This window comes from Nylanderia fulva, unplaced genomic scaffold, assembly GCF_048542155.1.
Source record: "Nylanderia fulva isolate GAGA-0341 unplaced genomic scaffold, ASM4854215v1 Scaffold13, whole genome shotgun sequence".
NCBI lineage: Eukaryota > Metazoa > Arthropoda > Insecta > Hymenoptera > Formicidae > Nylanderia > Nylanderia fulva.
The window spans coordinates 1,260,699-1,276,397 of NW_028189518.1; the positions used below are offsets into that span (position 1 = coordinate 1,260,699).

The following is a 15,699-nucleotide window of genomic DNA, read 5'->3' on the forward strand; positions in this document are numbered from 1 at the left end:
TTATATTATGTAATATTATGATATATAAATTATCTTTCAACGTTTCAACTACAAAATTTTGATATATAACAATAAATCATATTATCATTAAACTTGATTGAGATATGTTATTTAGAAAGAATTAAAAAATTTTGAAATAATATCGAGATTATCATGGAAAAAAGAATACTCTAATTTAAATGTAAATAAAAAGTTAAAAATTAAAAAAAGAAATAAAAATTACGAAAAATATTGAATCGTAAATTATAGAAAATTGCCCATTTGAATTTGCACATAATAAAAAGAGCTTAACGCTTCAAAGATTTTTTCTCTGTCATTAAATTTGTGCAGTAACACTTGAGCGTTTAAAGATTTTAAAGAAAAAAATTCGTATAGTTTTATTTTCTATGTGCATTTTTTTAAAATAAATTACTCACTTGGTAATTGTTCCATACACATATATAAAAAAATGTGCACTGCCGTGCAAGTTCAACGACGCGAATAAATCGACAAAAAGTGCAAATATTCTACTCTGTCGCAACCACGCGTTCGATATTTATATTATCAATTCTGCTTCCTTTTCGGCGATGTAGTCGTTTTTAGTTTGATTTTTACAACCTTCGAGTCGCTGAAAGTCGGCTCGATTTTCACGTTTGATCAATGAGCAAATAGACAAGCGTTTGCATACGACGGACGGCAAAGTGGTCTATATTAAAAATGCAACTTTCAATTCCTTTTTTATGATACGGTATAATATCTAACTCTATATTAATATGTGTGTGAGCTTTTATACTTTACTGAGAGAATAATGCAAGTATTATTTGATTTAAAAATTGTATCAATATATTATTCAAAAATAGATTTAAATAATTATAAGATATAAAACAAAAGATATTTTAATTTTCTAATTTTCTAAATAGCATACATTAGATTATACATAAAGTTTTATTTCTTATAGTTCAACTAGACATATTCGTCTATAAATTGTATCGTAAATTTTACGAGTTCCGATACAGACGTGATGACGTAATATATCGAAGCGTTACGAGATCGATACAGCACTTTTTGAACAGTTGTGAAAAAACGCGACTCTTGGTTATATATGGAATTTTTCTACCGCTAGCATGTTACAGAATGACAGTTTATTTACCTCTACATCAATCATATTTGAGACACAAGCCAGTGGCAAGAACATAATTGTAGTTGATAATATTATATGTAATATTATTTATAAAAAACTACATTATACATTTTAAACATATTAATTATATTAAATGTTAGAATAATTTATAGATATATTTTGATGCAATTTAGTAATATATCACAAGGGTAGTTTGTAACAATCGATCAAAACAATATTTCATTCTGTTAAGATAGAAAAAAGTGTGCGATATAATTGATAACGTTGGAATAACAAAATAAATAACAGAGAAAAATAAAGAAAAAAAAATAAAAGATTAAAAAAGTATTATTTTTTAATTTTATAAATAATATATACAAAAAAATGAAAAAGCTTTTGAATTAAGTATTATAAAAATTTTGGATAAATATAAAAGTGTTGAGTTTCTCTAATAATATAAAATTAATACTTGTAATTTTTGAATACTTTTATAACGTTTGTTAAATAACTATTTATCATTTTTTACAAATTTTATAACATTTATTCATTTAATGTAAAATTTAAATTATATTATTTGATCTTATTTCATTACTGATTTCTATATAATATATATACAATATGTATATACATATTTTTTTAATCTTAACTCTTTTTTTAATAATCTTGTCTAATTTAATTATTAACTCAACACTTTTATATTTATCCAAAAATTTTATAATACTTAATTTAAAAGCTTTTTTTCATTTTTTTTGTATAGATTATTTATAGAATTAAAAAGTAATACTTTTTTATCTTTTATTTTTCTTCTTTATTTTTCTCTGTTATTTATTTCCAGTTATTCCAACATTATCAATTATATCGCACACTTTTTTATTTTCTATCTTTTCCTAATAATTTTGTCTAATAATCGTTATTTATTTCTTCCTATTTTATATCAACTGAAGATATTTTTACAGAAATTATGGATAGAGTAGAATAGAAATTTCTTCTACTTCATCCATATTCTGCATTTTTCCTATTAACTCGTTCTTTACAAACAACTCTTTAGCTAGTATAGAGATGCCTTGGGATTTACAGATTCTTTCTGGAAGATATTACAATCTCGTCACGCAAAAGAAGAACGAGATCAAAGCCACGCTTCCTAGCAAACGTGTTTAAGGTATAAATTACATCGCGAAATAGAAATTGCAGATATTATCTGCCATCTACAGACATCTTGATCGATGTTATATACAATTTACCTAGCACTTTTCTGTTTCCCAACTACATTCCCTTAAACACAAAGTAATGGAATACCTCACCTAGGTCATTTATCTACTTAAACATGAAAATTCATATTTCTATGCACAGAGAAACTTTTCCCGTACGATATTTTTTAAAAATAAGCAAAAATAACTTAAATAATGCAAGCTTTTATCTCTGAAATCAATTTTTATTATTAATGACTTTTTACCGTGATTATATCTCTTACCCTTTTTTAAATGTTCAATATTTTAATAAATCTGAAGTTCTGGAGTTATTGCAAAAGGGATTCTTACTAAAAAAAAAAACTTATCAATGTTGCAAACAAAAGTAAAATTAATTACATATTAAGTAACATCCTAAATATAAACACATAAAATATCTGATATAAATAAAAATAAAGATAAATAGTATAATATATGATATTTTAAATCGGCAAATAGAGCCCTAGCGCGATAAATTAATTCTTCGGAACTGTATCTCTTAGTTTGAGATTACTAAGTTCTATATATAAATTAATCTCGAACTTACATATGGAGAAATAGGTGAGAAAAATATAGGTCCAAAAAGTCGCTAAAGCGGGAATCAAACCCGCGTCTTTCACTTTCCGGGCGACTGCTCTTACCACTTTTCGGACCTATATTTTTCTCGCTTATTTCTCCATATGTAAGTTCGAGATTAATTTATATATGGAACTTAGTAATCTCAAACCAAGAAATACAGTTCCAAAGAATTAATTTTTCGCGCTTGAATTCTATTTGCCGATTTAAAATATCATATATTATTATTAATATTGAGAACCGATAAAATATTTCTTATCTGATAAATAGTATAATATTGTCTTTAATCTTTAAAATGTGCTCGATAAATATTTAAGAATTTCTATAAGTCAATTATTAAAGTAGTTTATTTAGAATCATTGTTTATATTGAATATATTCTTTTTTGTAATTTTTCGCAGTCATGTTTGTTCATTTATAATTATTATTATAATCTTTTGTTGATATATTTCTTACTACAAAAAGAGAGAGAGAGAGAGAGAGAGAGAGAGAGAGAGAGAGAGAGAGAATGTCGTGTCATACATTTTCGTACTGAGTTACCAAAATCTGATTTTTGTGAGAAAAAATTGCCTTGCACTTCGCGCGACTACCCACGCAGAATGCATCGTCAGCGTTGCAACGACGATATATGCAACAGCAATAAATACTTATGTTTACGTTGCTCGCTAGTGAATAATATCGGGCAGATGCATTCATCGTACTTGCGTCGTTAACTCGCGCAAACGTGCAACTACTTCGACAACACTGTTGCGGTTAAATAATTACTGTTGTGGGAAGATGAATTTCAAGTATTAATATTATCATTTCCGGCAATTGAAAAATTGTATTAACACAATATAATAATATTATATTAAATGTTACAATAAAGAGAATATTTAATTTATTTATTAAAATAATATTTCGTGTATTAATCAATGCAATTATTATAAATAAATTTCATAAATTTCAAAGTAACTGTAAAAATTTGAAATTTAATATTATTAAATATTTTAGATTAAATCTTAACACTAGTAATATTTGTTATATGTATATAATCTATAACAATTATAAAGAAATTAAAAACCAGTTCAACCAGTTACATTTATGACATTTTATTTCGTACAAAGCGTGAAACGATGGACTGAACAATATCCACAAATATATTTGAAATTACTTTGTAAAATTGATATGAATATTTCATCGTTCACAGCTTTGTACAGAGCTAAATTGGTATACATGAAATGTTTAACGCATCACGAAAAATATCAGATGTATAAACGCGATTTTTATGTTTCAAAACGTACAATATATATCACAAGATAGAACAAAATTTAAGAGATATTTATAGGTAACGTAATACAAAATTAAATATGTGTTACATTAGATATATAGTAAAACAAGGATCCTGTATCCCGCTAACATTAAATAAAGTTTTAGAAGTTTGTACAAGTGAAGAAATAAAAAGGCAAATCGAATATCAATGATGACAAAATATCGAAGACGCGAAAAGTTATTGCAATCTACACTTCATTTCACGCAAATCCGCTTTACGATTATTTGCCCTACGGTACATATATATAGGTATACATATATGTTACTGATTATTTTTCATCGTTATGGCAATGTAGCAAAGCAACATTTGCCACGGATACGCCATTCCTCCGCAAAATCGCTATTTTATAGTCTTTCCCCTTTCCACATTCTCTCTTTTCAAGCTTTCGTTTTCTGAGAGAACAAAACGCAAAAAATGTTAGTAGAGGAAAAACGAAAAGGGTATTCGAAGGAGCAATAAACCGCGCACGGAAAGTGACAAAAATAAATGATGGACAAATGTTGATCCAGCCTTTTAGCGAACGCAACCGACGAGTCTCGCCAAAAAAGACATATTCCTCGCGTTTTCTCATTTTCTCGAGACGGCGAATATCCTAGTCTTAATCCTCGGATCAAAATAACCGCTTTGGCACTGCAAATATAAAAGATTTTCTAGATTTTTGTGCTCATTCTCAGTGTTAATATCCGAAAATATCGTATATTGACATATATCATATAAACCCGAATGTCCTCTATTTTTATTTTTGATTGATCTTTTATCGAACAGAGAAATTTAGCGATATATCATCGTCCATTAGTTGTGCAAATATCAGAGGGATGATACGTAACTCTTTCGCGTTCATACGATCCTCACAATATTTAGGAGCTTCTTACTGCTTCCAACTATCTGCTCCTGACGACATATTGGGATCAACCTCGATATCGCAATCATGTCGCGACGTCGATCAATATCCGCTGTATTAGCTACGTATATTACGAACCGTCTTTGCGCGTATGAAAGTGCACATTTTTAAAAATAAAACGAAAATAAAAGTTATGTCTTCACTTGTATCACTTGATTTCAAATATGTTAATCTCTTTCTTGGATACTTGCAGCCAAGTGTAATTAATATTATATTCTTATAATCAAAAATATTAAAAAGAATAGATTTTTCAACTTTTTTATATACAAAACAAAGATTCCACACATACATCTATATATATGTATACATATATAATATATCACGTTCAAATCATTTTTCTTTTTTCTATGTTAATATCTAAAACTAAATATTACTGTTGCAAAATTGCAATATGTATTAATCTAATGTATGATGAATGTATATATAATTCCCTTTACCACTTTATCAAAGAAAATTTATTTTGCATATTTAAAATAAACAAACAAACGAAAACAGTTTACTATTTACAAAAAAATAAAATTTTAGTCAGTATATTTTCATTATAAATACTTTTTATGACATATTTTAAAATGTTGCGTAAAAAAATAAAAACAGATAAAATCTCTTTATCATACATACTTTTAGGAGTTAAAATTCAATTTTTGTCTGAGAATTAATTTTGTCTTCAGTCTGAGAATTAATTGTATTCTCATACTGCTGATCGCATTGTCCTAATTTCCATATAAAACAAAAAGTTAGCTATCAAGAAATAATCTATATTTTGACACTTATTGTATTAGCTTGTTAAAAGCATCAACGTTTACATCCTTTCGGTAATGATGTGCTTCTCTGGACAGTATATCAGAGTCAAGTTGAAAATTGCATCACGGCATGACGGTGTTAATTAGTCTCATCAACATCGTCTATAACGATACATTTACCTTATATGGACAAGGAATCATTAGGTCTGATGATATAAAAACACTTGACTTTAATTAACGATGCTTTTTTTATATCATAAGGATAGCTAGAAGCGCTAGAGCGTTGTACAATCATGAAACTAATCCTTAGAGACAAGATGTCATTTCTCGAATGACACGAGAGATAGAACATCGCAAATCAGACTCGTATTTCCTGTGATATGTACGTGATAGGTAATATATTACTTGAAACGTTATAAGAGATGGCTAGAAATATAAAAATGTTATCATTATTTTTGATAGTGAATTCTTCCCCACACTCTCTCTTATTTTACCCTTCATTTTATCCTTTCGGATAAATGGAATAGAACTATAGAAGTTCGTGCCGAGAAAATTGAGAAACTAAACATTACTTTCTTGATAAAAGCGTTTTGTTGTAACGCGAATGTTAAGATAGTATCTGGATAATTAGAAATGGTGGATGATATAACTATAACTTCTAACGGTGATATTTATGCGGTTTGACATATCAATTTTTCTTTCTCATCTTAATTACACTAGTGCGATCGTGTTTGTTAATTTTTTACTGCAAGTAATAAGCACAACGCGCAACGTTTTAAAAAAAAAAAACATCTAGAATGCCGCAAGCACAGCTTTGTGACTCGGTGAAAATAATTTTAGCTACCAGCTACTCGAGCCTTATTTATCTGATCCCTCTTTATACCGTCAACGGTTGTGTCTAATGTTTCATTGGCTATTAATTAACGTCGTTAATTATCATCTCCGTACGTAACGTGTAAGAAAAAACCGCAGATACTTAACTCCTATTCAATATCAAAATTTTTCACATAGAATGTTATTTTTCAATAATATTTTACGCGACGTTTATAATTTTATATATTTGAATTATTTAATATAAAGTAAATTATGTAGTTGCACGTACGTACAAACACAAATAATAATATAAACATTTTCTGTGACGATCGTACACGATTAACGTTAAATATCGACCGTCAAAGAAAATATTTTCTATTTATTTTTCTAAATTGCACAATCAGGGATCATTTATCTCTACTCTTTGTGTCAGCCTGTCACGTGTTCCGGTCGACACAAGGATCATTAATTAACAATGTTAACCGCAGTAGTTGCTGAAGATAGGTGATTTATTACGACAGAAATAGCGAGAACCACGATCCTTGCTCGGCTCCTCTTTCTTAATTATTTTTCTTAACCATAGATTTAATTTTTAATAAAAATAATAGCATAACTATTTTTCTTTTTTATTAATATTTTTATTTTATATTATTTAATTTGATATTTTTATAAATATATTTTAAATAAATATGTATGTACTGTATACCTACATTTTAATGTTACTGATAATAATCATCTGATAAAGTTATAATATATATTCTGATATATATAGATAATACATACTAATAAACCTCTAACTTGTTTATAATTATAAAACAATTTTTGAATATGGTGAAAAGGTAATCAATGTCGCCTCAGTATTCACACTATTCACCTTTATCCTTCATTTCATTTTACCCTTTGTTCTAAGCAAAGGCAATTTTCAACTACGTGACCTATTTCTTGATGAATTCTGTTAATTATTACAAAGGAATTATAATGATATAAAATAAATATAATGCCAGAACTGATAAAACAAACGAGGCAATAAGAGTTAATTATCAATAATAATTTAGGGAACAGTTTTGATTTGATTTTCATATATTTTATCACGACAAAAATATTTTGATCATGATAAAAGATATTACGCACATATGTTGCATTTTATAGAAATTCAAAGTAACTATACAATTGTGTGATAACACACGAGATCTGTAACAATGTATATTGTTACAGTAAAACTCCATTAAAAAATGTATTTATCGTATTCATTAATTATTCTTTTCAAGAATCAAGAATTTGTACATGTATGATTCCACGGCCATTATATGATTCTACATCCAATATTATTTATTTATAGGATGTTATTTATCTATAGCGTCGATTTAATAACGAACAAGCAAGATGAAGCACAATAACGAAGTTACAACACGTAACACGCAGTGGAATCAATTTCATTAATCAAACATGCCTGTATTCGTTCGACGGCAAATAATTTCGTAATCGTGCTTGACCAGCACGGCTCGTTTAATCTATCTCGATATTCTCTTATGGCTCTTACATTTTGTCAATAATCCACGTGATGTATAACTTTATAATTACTGATTATTGCAAACAGAAAAGATAGAGAACCGTAAGTTACAAATTTGCAAAGTTCAAGAATTTCGAATAAATTCCATATATATATATTTTGCAATTTTAATTGACAAGATATTAATTTTTATTTACCGCCATGTAAATGCCTATATATTCCAAAATTTTAATTATTAATAATTATAAATAATTCTTAATTTTTATAAATTATCTGCTTTAATATATTTTGTATTATAAATTATGCAAACAAAAGGTGTAATTAATTTGTGTATCAAAATAGCTGTAAAAACGCGAAATTATCATTCCACGTTATAAACTGAATATATAATGCTTATTTTTCATAAATTCATAAATATAGATGCGTGCAGATGACAAGTTAATATATGAGTTCAAAGTCAATACTAGCATCTCATTTAATTTTTTTCGAGAAAATATTGTTCGATCATGGATTTCGAACCGTGAAATTGAACCGTCGCGCCAATTAGGCCACTCAACTCTGACGACAGCTCGAAGCTCAAACTTCATTTATTTATATCCTGTATATATACACTTATATCCTGTCATACTTTTGCTTGTGTGAGTGCATACAACTTGATAATTAATTAACAGTTGTCATTTATGGTAAACTTTCTTAAATTAACCCTAAGGGACAGCAATTTACACACTATTAATAATAAATATTTAGTTGCTACACAATAAAGTTTCATATATACGCATCACGCAATTACCGGTAGAAATTATTATGTAAACACATTGATTTAATAATCTAACTTGTAATATATGTATATATATATATATATATATATATATATATATATATATATATATATCATGTAAGCATATGCATTTATTTAATTAAAATCAATAATATAAAATTTCAGATGATTAAAGCAGACCATAATAAAAGACGAAAAAAAGATATTTTAGAGTATTATTATGACAGTTTTTGTCCACATATCAATTATATATAGAATCTTCTATTTTTGAAGTTTTTTTTAAATAAAATTCGTTAATAATATAAATTATGAAGTATATGCACGTACAATATTATAGAAGCTATATTTTTTGCAAAATTCTGTCTTTCTTGTGTCACTATCGGATATGTGTCGAGAATTAATTTAATTAAATGATTCTAAAATAAAAAATATTTATAAAGCAAAAATATTTATGAAGGAAAAAATTTATATTACAAATATTCTCTTTTTTTCTAGTTGTTATACTACAATGTTTTAAAGAATGTATATAAGGTATTCAAAAGCGTGTAATGATTACAATTAATATTAACAATTTGAATCTTATACAAGTTATTAACAACTCATATTCTCTTAGAAATAATTTGTTGAAATAATGCAAAAAATATGGCACAGAATGATTACGTCGGAAAAGATAGTACCGTCAATAATAGACACTAACTGGAAGAACACAAAATCTCATTCGTCTATTTACCACATCCATGTTTAATCTGGAAAGTTTAACGAGTCACATGTAAATATCATCCATAGAGATGATATGTCGGATTATATAACTCGAATAGCAACTCATACTTATCAAACTAAATACATAATTAAAATCGTTTGGACTAAAGGTCAAAAGGGCGATTAAAACAGTCGTCTTTATCGATGTAATGTGATGATAAATTATTTTGCACGAATTGCTGATTGATTTAATTTTATACGAATTAGTATATGGATTATGAGGAATATCGCCAATTACACGTGTTTATTATTTGTAAAACAACAGTCAATTTTCAGAACAATATACTTATCGGAAGGATTATCGGAAGGATGCAAAATCATAAATAATTTTTTTATCTTTATAAGTACGATATACGTGTGATATAATTGTGTACACAAAAACACTTAAGTATAATTAAGTGTAAAAATCATATTAACAATCTAATTATATTATAGATTTGTACCTATATACATATACATATATTTATAACATTTAGTTTACAAATGTAATTTACTTTAAAAATAACGTAAATATACGTATAATATTATATATATTAACACAATAAAAATATATTTATTACAGTAAAATAAGAAATAAAAAATTAAGGCCACTAAAAATAATAATCTACAAAATTAATTACAGATTACAAAATATCATTATCGACTCATCTCTTTTATTCATATTTTATTTTATAAAAATAGAAAAAAAAATATTAAAATTTCTTAATTTTTCTGTGACACATTTATAAAACACAAAAAATATTGTATCATAAAGCGATATGAATCTATTGCTTTTTCCATCTCTCGAAAAATACAAATCTTTACAAAAGGCATCGCCTTTGTCACACCTTACAAAGTGCACTCCCCCCGACTTAATTAAGCCACTTGCCGAATACCTTTGTTTCGGGGTGTGCGCCATCAATACACACAAGAGTTCCGCATTAAACGGAACGCGAATCGATACCGGATTGCGTCCCACTACCAAGTAGCTTACACAAGGTTATCGAAACAGCCATAATCAACATCTAGACACCCTTATATGCGTTATTATCATTGCTTCAATCATAACTGGACATTGACACTATCCTTTATTTTCAAATGCGTTCTGCTGACGTACATTTATCAAAGCATTTTTGATTACGCATATATATGAGAAAACAAACAGACACAAAGAATAAAGTAATAAAAAGTTATGAAACATTACATAAGCATTATTTAGCATTATATCAAATTTTCATTAATCATTACAGTTAGTCAAAGGAAAATATATTTAAGCAAATTTACAAGGAAAAATAGTATTTGAAAAATATATTTCTTTGTTTATTTTTTCAGATTTCTTTAAATCTCCTTCTATATTAATTACTTATTCTTTTAAATATGTTTAATTGTTATCACTAACATAAGTTCTCTAAAATATTATATATATTTCTACACCTCATTACTAATTATAATTATGTAGTAATATAACACTAATTTTTGGAAATATTCTAAAAGAGACCGAACATTTCAAATTAATATAAATTAATTATTTAAAATTCTACGAAGAAGAGCAATCTTTTTCTTTCTTTCTTTCTATTTCTTTCTTCAGCTTTAAAATTATTTACCCTGATTATCGCTATTTCAGTTATTTATAAATATTTTTTCAAGAATCAACCTTATCTTGTAATTAATTCTTTTTAAAATGATATAAAATCAAATGTTTATATTTACAATTTTTATAAGATCTCTAAGATTCTTTGCGATCATTTTTAAATCGTTCCGCTCATGTATATCTTAACCACAAGTTATTCATGAATTCCATATAATTTCTCAAAACTGTTTGCACTGAAATATTATCGTTTATATACATGTATATTTTATTCTCCAATTGTCAAATTAACAATATACAGTGCAAAAAATTAATTAACATATTTAATATTTTCTGTCTTTTTTCTCTAATAAATATAAATATAAATAAAGTTATACATTATATAGTTGACGCTATTAATTCAGCATTGTTAACCAATTTATATGTTTGTATCGATATATAATTTTAATATTAAAAAAAATGCATTTTTAAGTTGAAAGCAACGCCAAAATGACATTGTGATTACTCGATAAATACTAAAATCCGGATAATATGAGTGCAATCATTAATTTTGTCATCTCTACTTCAAAATTATAATCCGATTATCCCACAGCTCGTCCTCCTACATGTATCTATATAATTAATGACAATTGAACGTCGCTAACTTTATAGTTCATTAACAAAATCGCTCCCACGTAACAAAACCGCAGGTCACATCATCCATTTATTTTATACATTCCGCAGGACCACAAGGTCAACTCTCCTCCCTACACATCTAACTTCGTTACGTCAACCATCCGGCGCCAACTGAAACATCCGCACAGTAATCGTCTCTTTTGCGATTTATACGAGTAACGTACGTGCTTTAACTAATATACAAGTTAAAAAAAAAATTTCGCACAAACACACCGACTCACCCCTCGTCATGTGATAGTCCGCTCGTCTTGTCAAGAAAGAATTACTAGTAAATACTCTTCGAGCCTCGAACATGTACGTGGCATTCGCGATTGTTACTCCCGCAAAATTGGACTGTCGAGTTGGAGTGGTCGATATTACGAGAGAAAAGTTTCGGCGAAGTGTCCGAGAAGGAATAGAAAACCGGGTTCTGCCTTCGTCGCGAGTTTCGCGCGCGACTCGCCAAATCGGCGGATCGAACGAAGATGCTCTCTACGGAGAGGCGCACAGTGGGCGCACATTCGCGAGACGCGTACCAAACCCAACTGAAGAGCGACGATACTGTCCCCGTGACCGCGCCCCCGCCCCCGATTAAAACCACCCGCGCACGCGTTTCGCCCCGAAACTCCGACATAGACTTCCGCGTCTTCGGGACACCACCACCTATCTACACCAAGACCTGCAATGTCTACGTAGATCGCGATTGATCCCAATACCCCGTGGGGGAGATCACGAACTCATGATTGCCCTGCGAAACGTGGAAATTCCGCGGGAAAGGGCTAATGTGCGGAATGTTACTCGAGTGTTTGGCAGGAAGCCGGCTGATGTTCTTCCCGAATTTTGTGTTATAAATGAGCCGTTGAATGTGGAACAGTGAAATATAAATATAATATTTATTCTGTACATTTTTGCGAGGCAAACTTTCTGAAATTTTTCGATATATCATTTTGGAATAAATAATATATCGCTTATACGCGGACATATGTATATGCCCTATATCAAAATAATGATGGTCGTGAAATATTTTATATATGAAAATTGCTTTCTTTATCTTTCGTTATCTTTATCTTAATTTTTATTTTTTGAAATATATTTTTTTTTATATTAAAAAAAAAAATACAATCTTTGAAATTCTATATTAATCATTATAACACGTATAAGAAAATAATATAATACTATAAATAATATAATAATATAATACATACATAAATATTTTGTGTTAATACTTCATTCAATAATTTATATTATACAGGGTGAGATATTTAAAACAAGCCACCTGAATAATTCCTACAGTTTTCGAGATAGGAGAAAATGTTTGAAACGAAAGATGTATAATATCGAAGGGAAAATCTTGTGAAGGCGAACATTTTTTCCTAACAATAAGTGGAGGTGCTTAAAAAAAAATGTCGCCTCCACAAGATGAGGGGAAAATCATGTGAAAGCAAACATTTTTTCCTAAAAATAAGTGGAGATGCTTAAAAAAAATATCGCCTCCACAAGATTTTCCCCTCATAAATCATAATTAGCCCGCACGTTCCCCAGACTTGACACCTCTGGACTTTTATTCATAAGAAAAATTAAAACAACACACACATATACTAAGTGTATTGCGAGATACCAATATCCAGAGAAAACATGACAGAGCGAATTAGAAGAGCTTGCTCTGCGATTTATTCAAATAAAATTCAACATGCCATGAAGATATGTAATATCTTCGAACCTTCGTTTTATTTAAAATTTAATTTTTATTTAAAATCTATTTCTTTCTAATATATTGTGTATTCTTTATATTCTACTGAATTTTCTATATAATATATGAATTTGTATGCATATGTACTTTACATGTAAAATATTAAATAATATACCCTTATATATATATATATATTGTAAAAGAGAGCTTGTCGTTAAAACACATCTAAATATGTAATATATGCAAATCTTTTCTTAATTAGCAATTTATATCAGCCATTGATGTAAGCCGTTATATTAAAGAACTCAGTATAATTTTGCAATAAATTAAAATACAGTAATAATGAATTTTCATCGTAATACCGACAGTACAATACCATACACGTCACAATAATTTCTATACGTGAGTTCGTACTTATGTTTCTCAAGGGATGCCGTATAACGCGTTAACGCATTAACTCGTAGTTAGAATATATATCCTTGAGGATTACACCCTCCCTCCCTTTCCTTTCAGGAAAATACAATGTCCGTGTAAGGCTGTTGTGAAGGAACAAGGCAGGAATTCAAGCAACAAGCATCATCCGAGAATACTATTATACGTGCGAAACAAAAGACAAAGACAATGTCAACATGAGTAAACTATACATAGGCTTTCATCCGACGAAGATCGGTGAAATTACGTGTCATTTAATTACTCCAAACGTGATTTCTGATTCGCACATTTATGGACAATAAAAATCTTTCTTTTCAATATTTTAAATTTTTAATTGAGAAAACTATATGTAGAGCAACACATTTATATATTCTGATTTTGTGAAAAACAAATTTCGAATCTTATGAATTACTTAGAGATAAATAGAAAATATTTCTTGATGAAGTAAACAAGTCGTATCAATGAAAATCCGACAGATTGTATCTTTCAAAGTTGCGTCGAAAAGTAACACAGTACGACTTATATAATAGCACCCATTTATATGCCTCAATAGAACGATAGAGTTCTTGTGGAAGAGCGCAAAATTGCAATGTCTATCTGCGAATCTGTCTGACAGAGGAGTAGAAAAGGGAGAAAGGAGGATAAAGTGGAACGAAAAAGACGAATATCGATCCATGTGGGGTCCGCGAAAGATTGTGGCTGCATCTCAAGAACATTACAGAAGAGGGAACACAGAAAAAAAGACACCCGCAAAGATGTACGAACGTCCTCCATTGCTCTCCCTTCAGAGACTTTTGTTTTCGACATCCTTAATGCACTCTCGCCATTTTCTAACGACTAGGAAAGCAAGATTCCTACGAAAGACTAATGCATTTTACAGATCGCCGCATTCAAAAAAACCAAAACGATGTTTGATTTCCAAACCGATTAGAGAGTATACGAGCCAAAAAAAAGACATGGAATTATTTGTGTAAATATTACATTTTATTGAAGTTAAAATAAGATTTAGAATTCTTTTATGGAACTATTAAAAGGCTAATCATTTTATTGAAATGGTGATATTTTATTTATTAATATGTTCATAATAAAACTTAAGATGCTAGATATTGACTATTAATTTGTGAAAATACTTATACCAAATTAAATTTTTGTTTTTTCGTTAAAATGTCAAGTATTAATCAAATATTGGCAATGATTTCTAACTGCGGCTAATATGATCGTATAACTCAAATATCTAAATTGCAGTAGTGAATCGCAGAGTTTATTTGCGGGAAACTATCTAATCGCAGGAAGCACCGTATTGAATTATAGTTTTAGTTAAACGCGTGTTATCCGTTGGCAAAAGACTTTGGCATTGTTATAATATAAACCAACCGCTGTGGCTGGAAGATGCCATAACCTTTCCGTGATGGAATTCCGGAACTAATCTTTGAGTGTACGATTTTAACTAAGTTCCATGTCGTAATGAGCACGAGGTTCTCGCGCGACATCGCGTAACCATAATGCAAACTCTGAGATATAGCATAGTCCACTAGGAGGAATTCCAGTTTCTCTACTAGTCACTGAAGCTAATTAGCAAAATACCAATAGCTTACCGGCTGACTTCCGTTCATGAATAATATCACGCAATGTCACAATTACAT

General features: G+C 28.8%; 1 protein-coding gene across 5 annotated transcripts in view; it reads right to left on the reverse strand.

Annotated features, from left to right (window-relative positions):
• Nmdar2 (glutamate ionotropic receptor NMDA type subunit 2) overlaps nucleotides 1-12,464 on the reverse strand; it is a 168,469-nt gene extending 156,005 nt beyond the window's left edge. For all 5 annotated transcript variants that reach the window (XM_085479752.1, XM_085479749.1, XM_085479750.1 and 2 more), the window contains exon 1: nucleotides 12,177-12,464. The gene's annotated coding sequence lies outside the window, so the exon portion shown is untranslated. The remainder of the gene's footprint in view (nucleotides 1-12,176) is intronic.
• Between the last annotated feature and the right edge of the window lie 3,235 nt (nucleotides 12,465-15,699).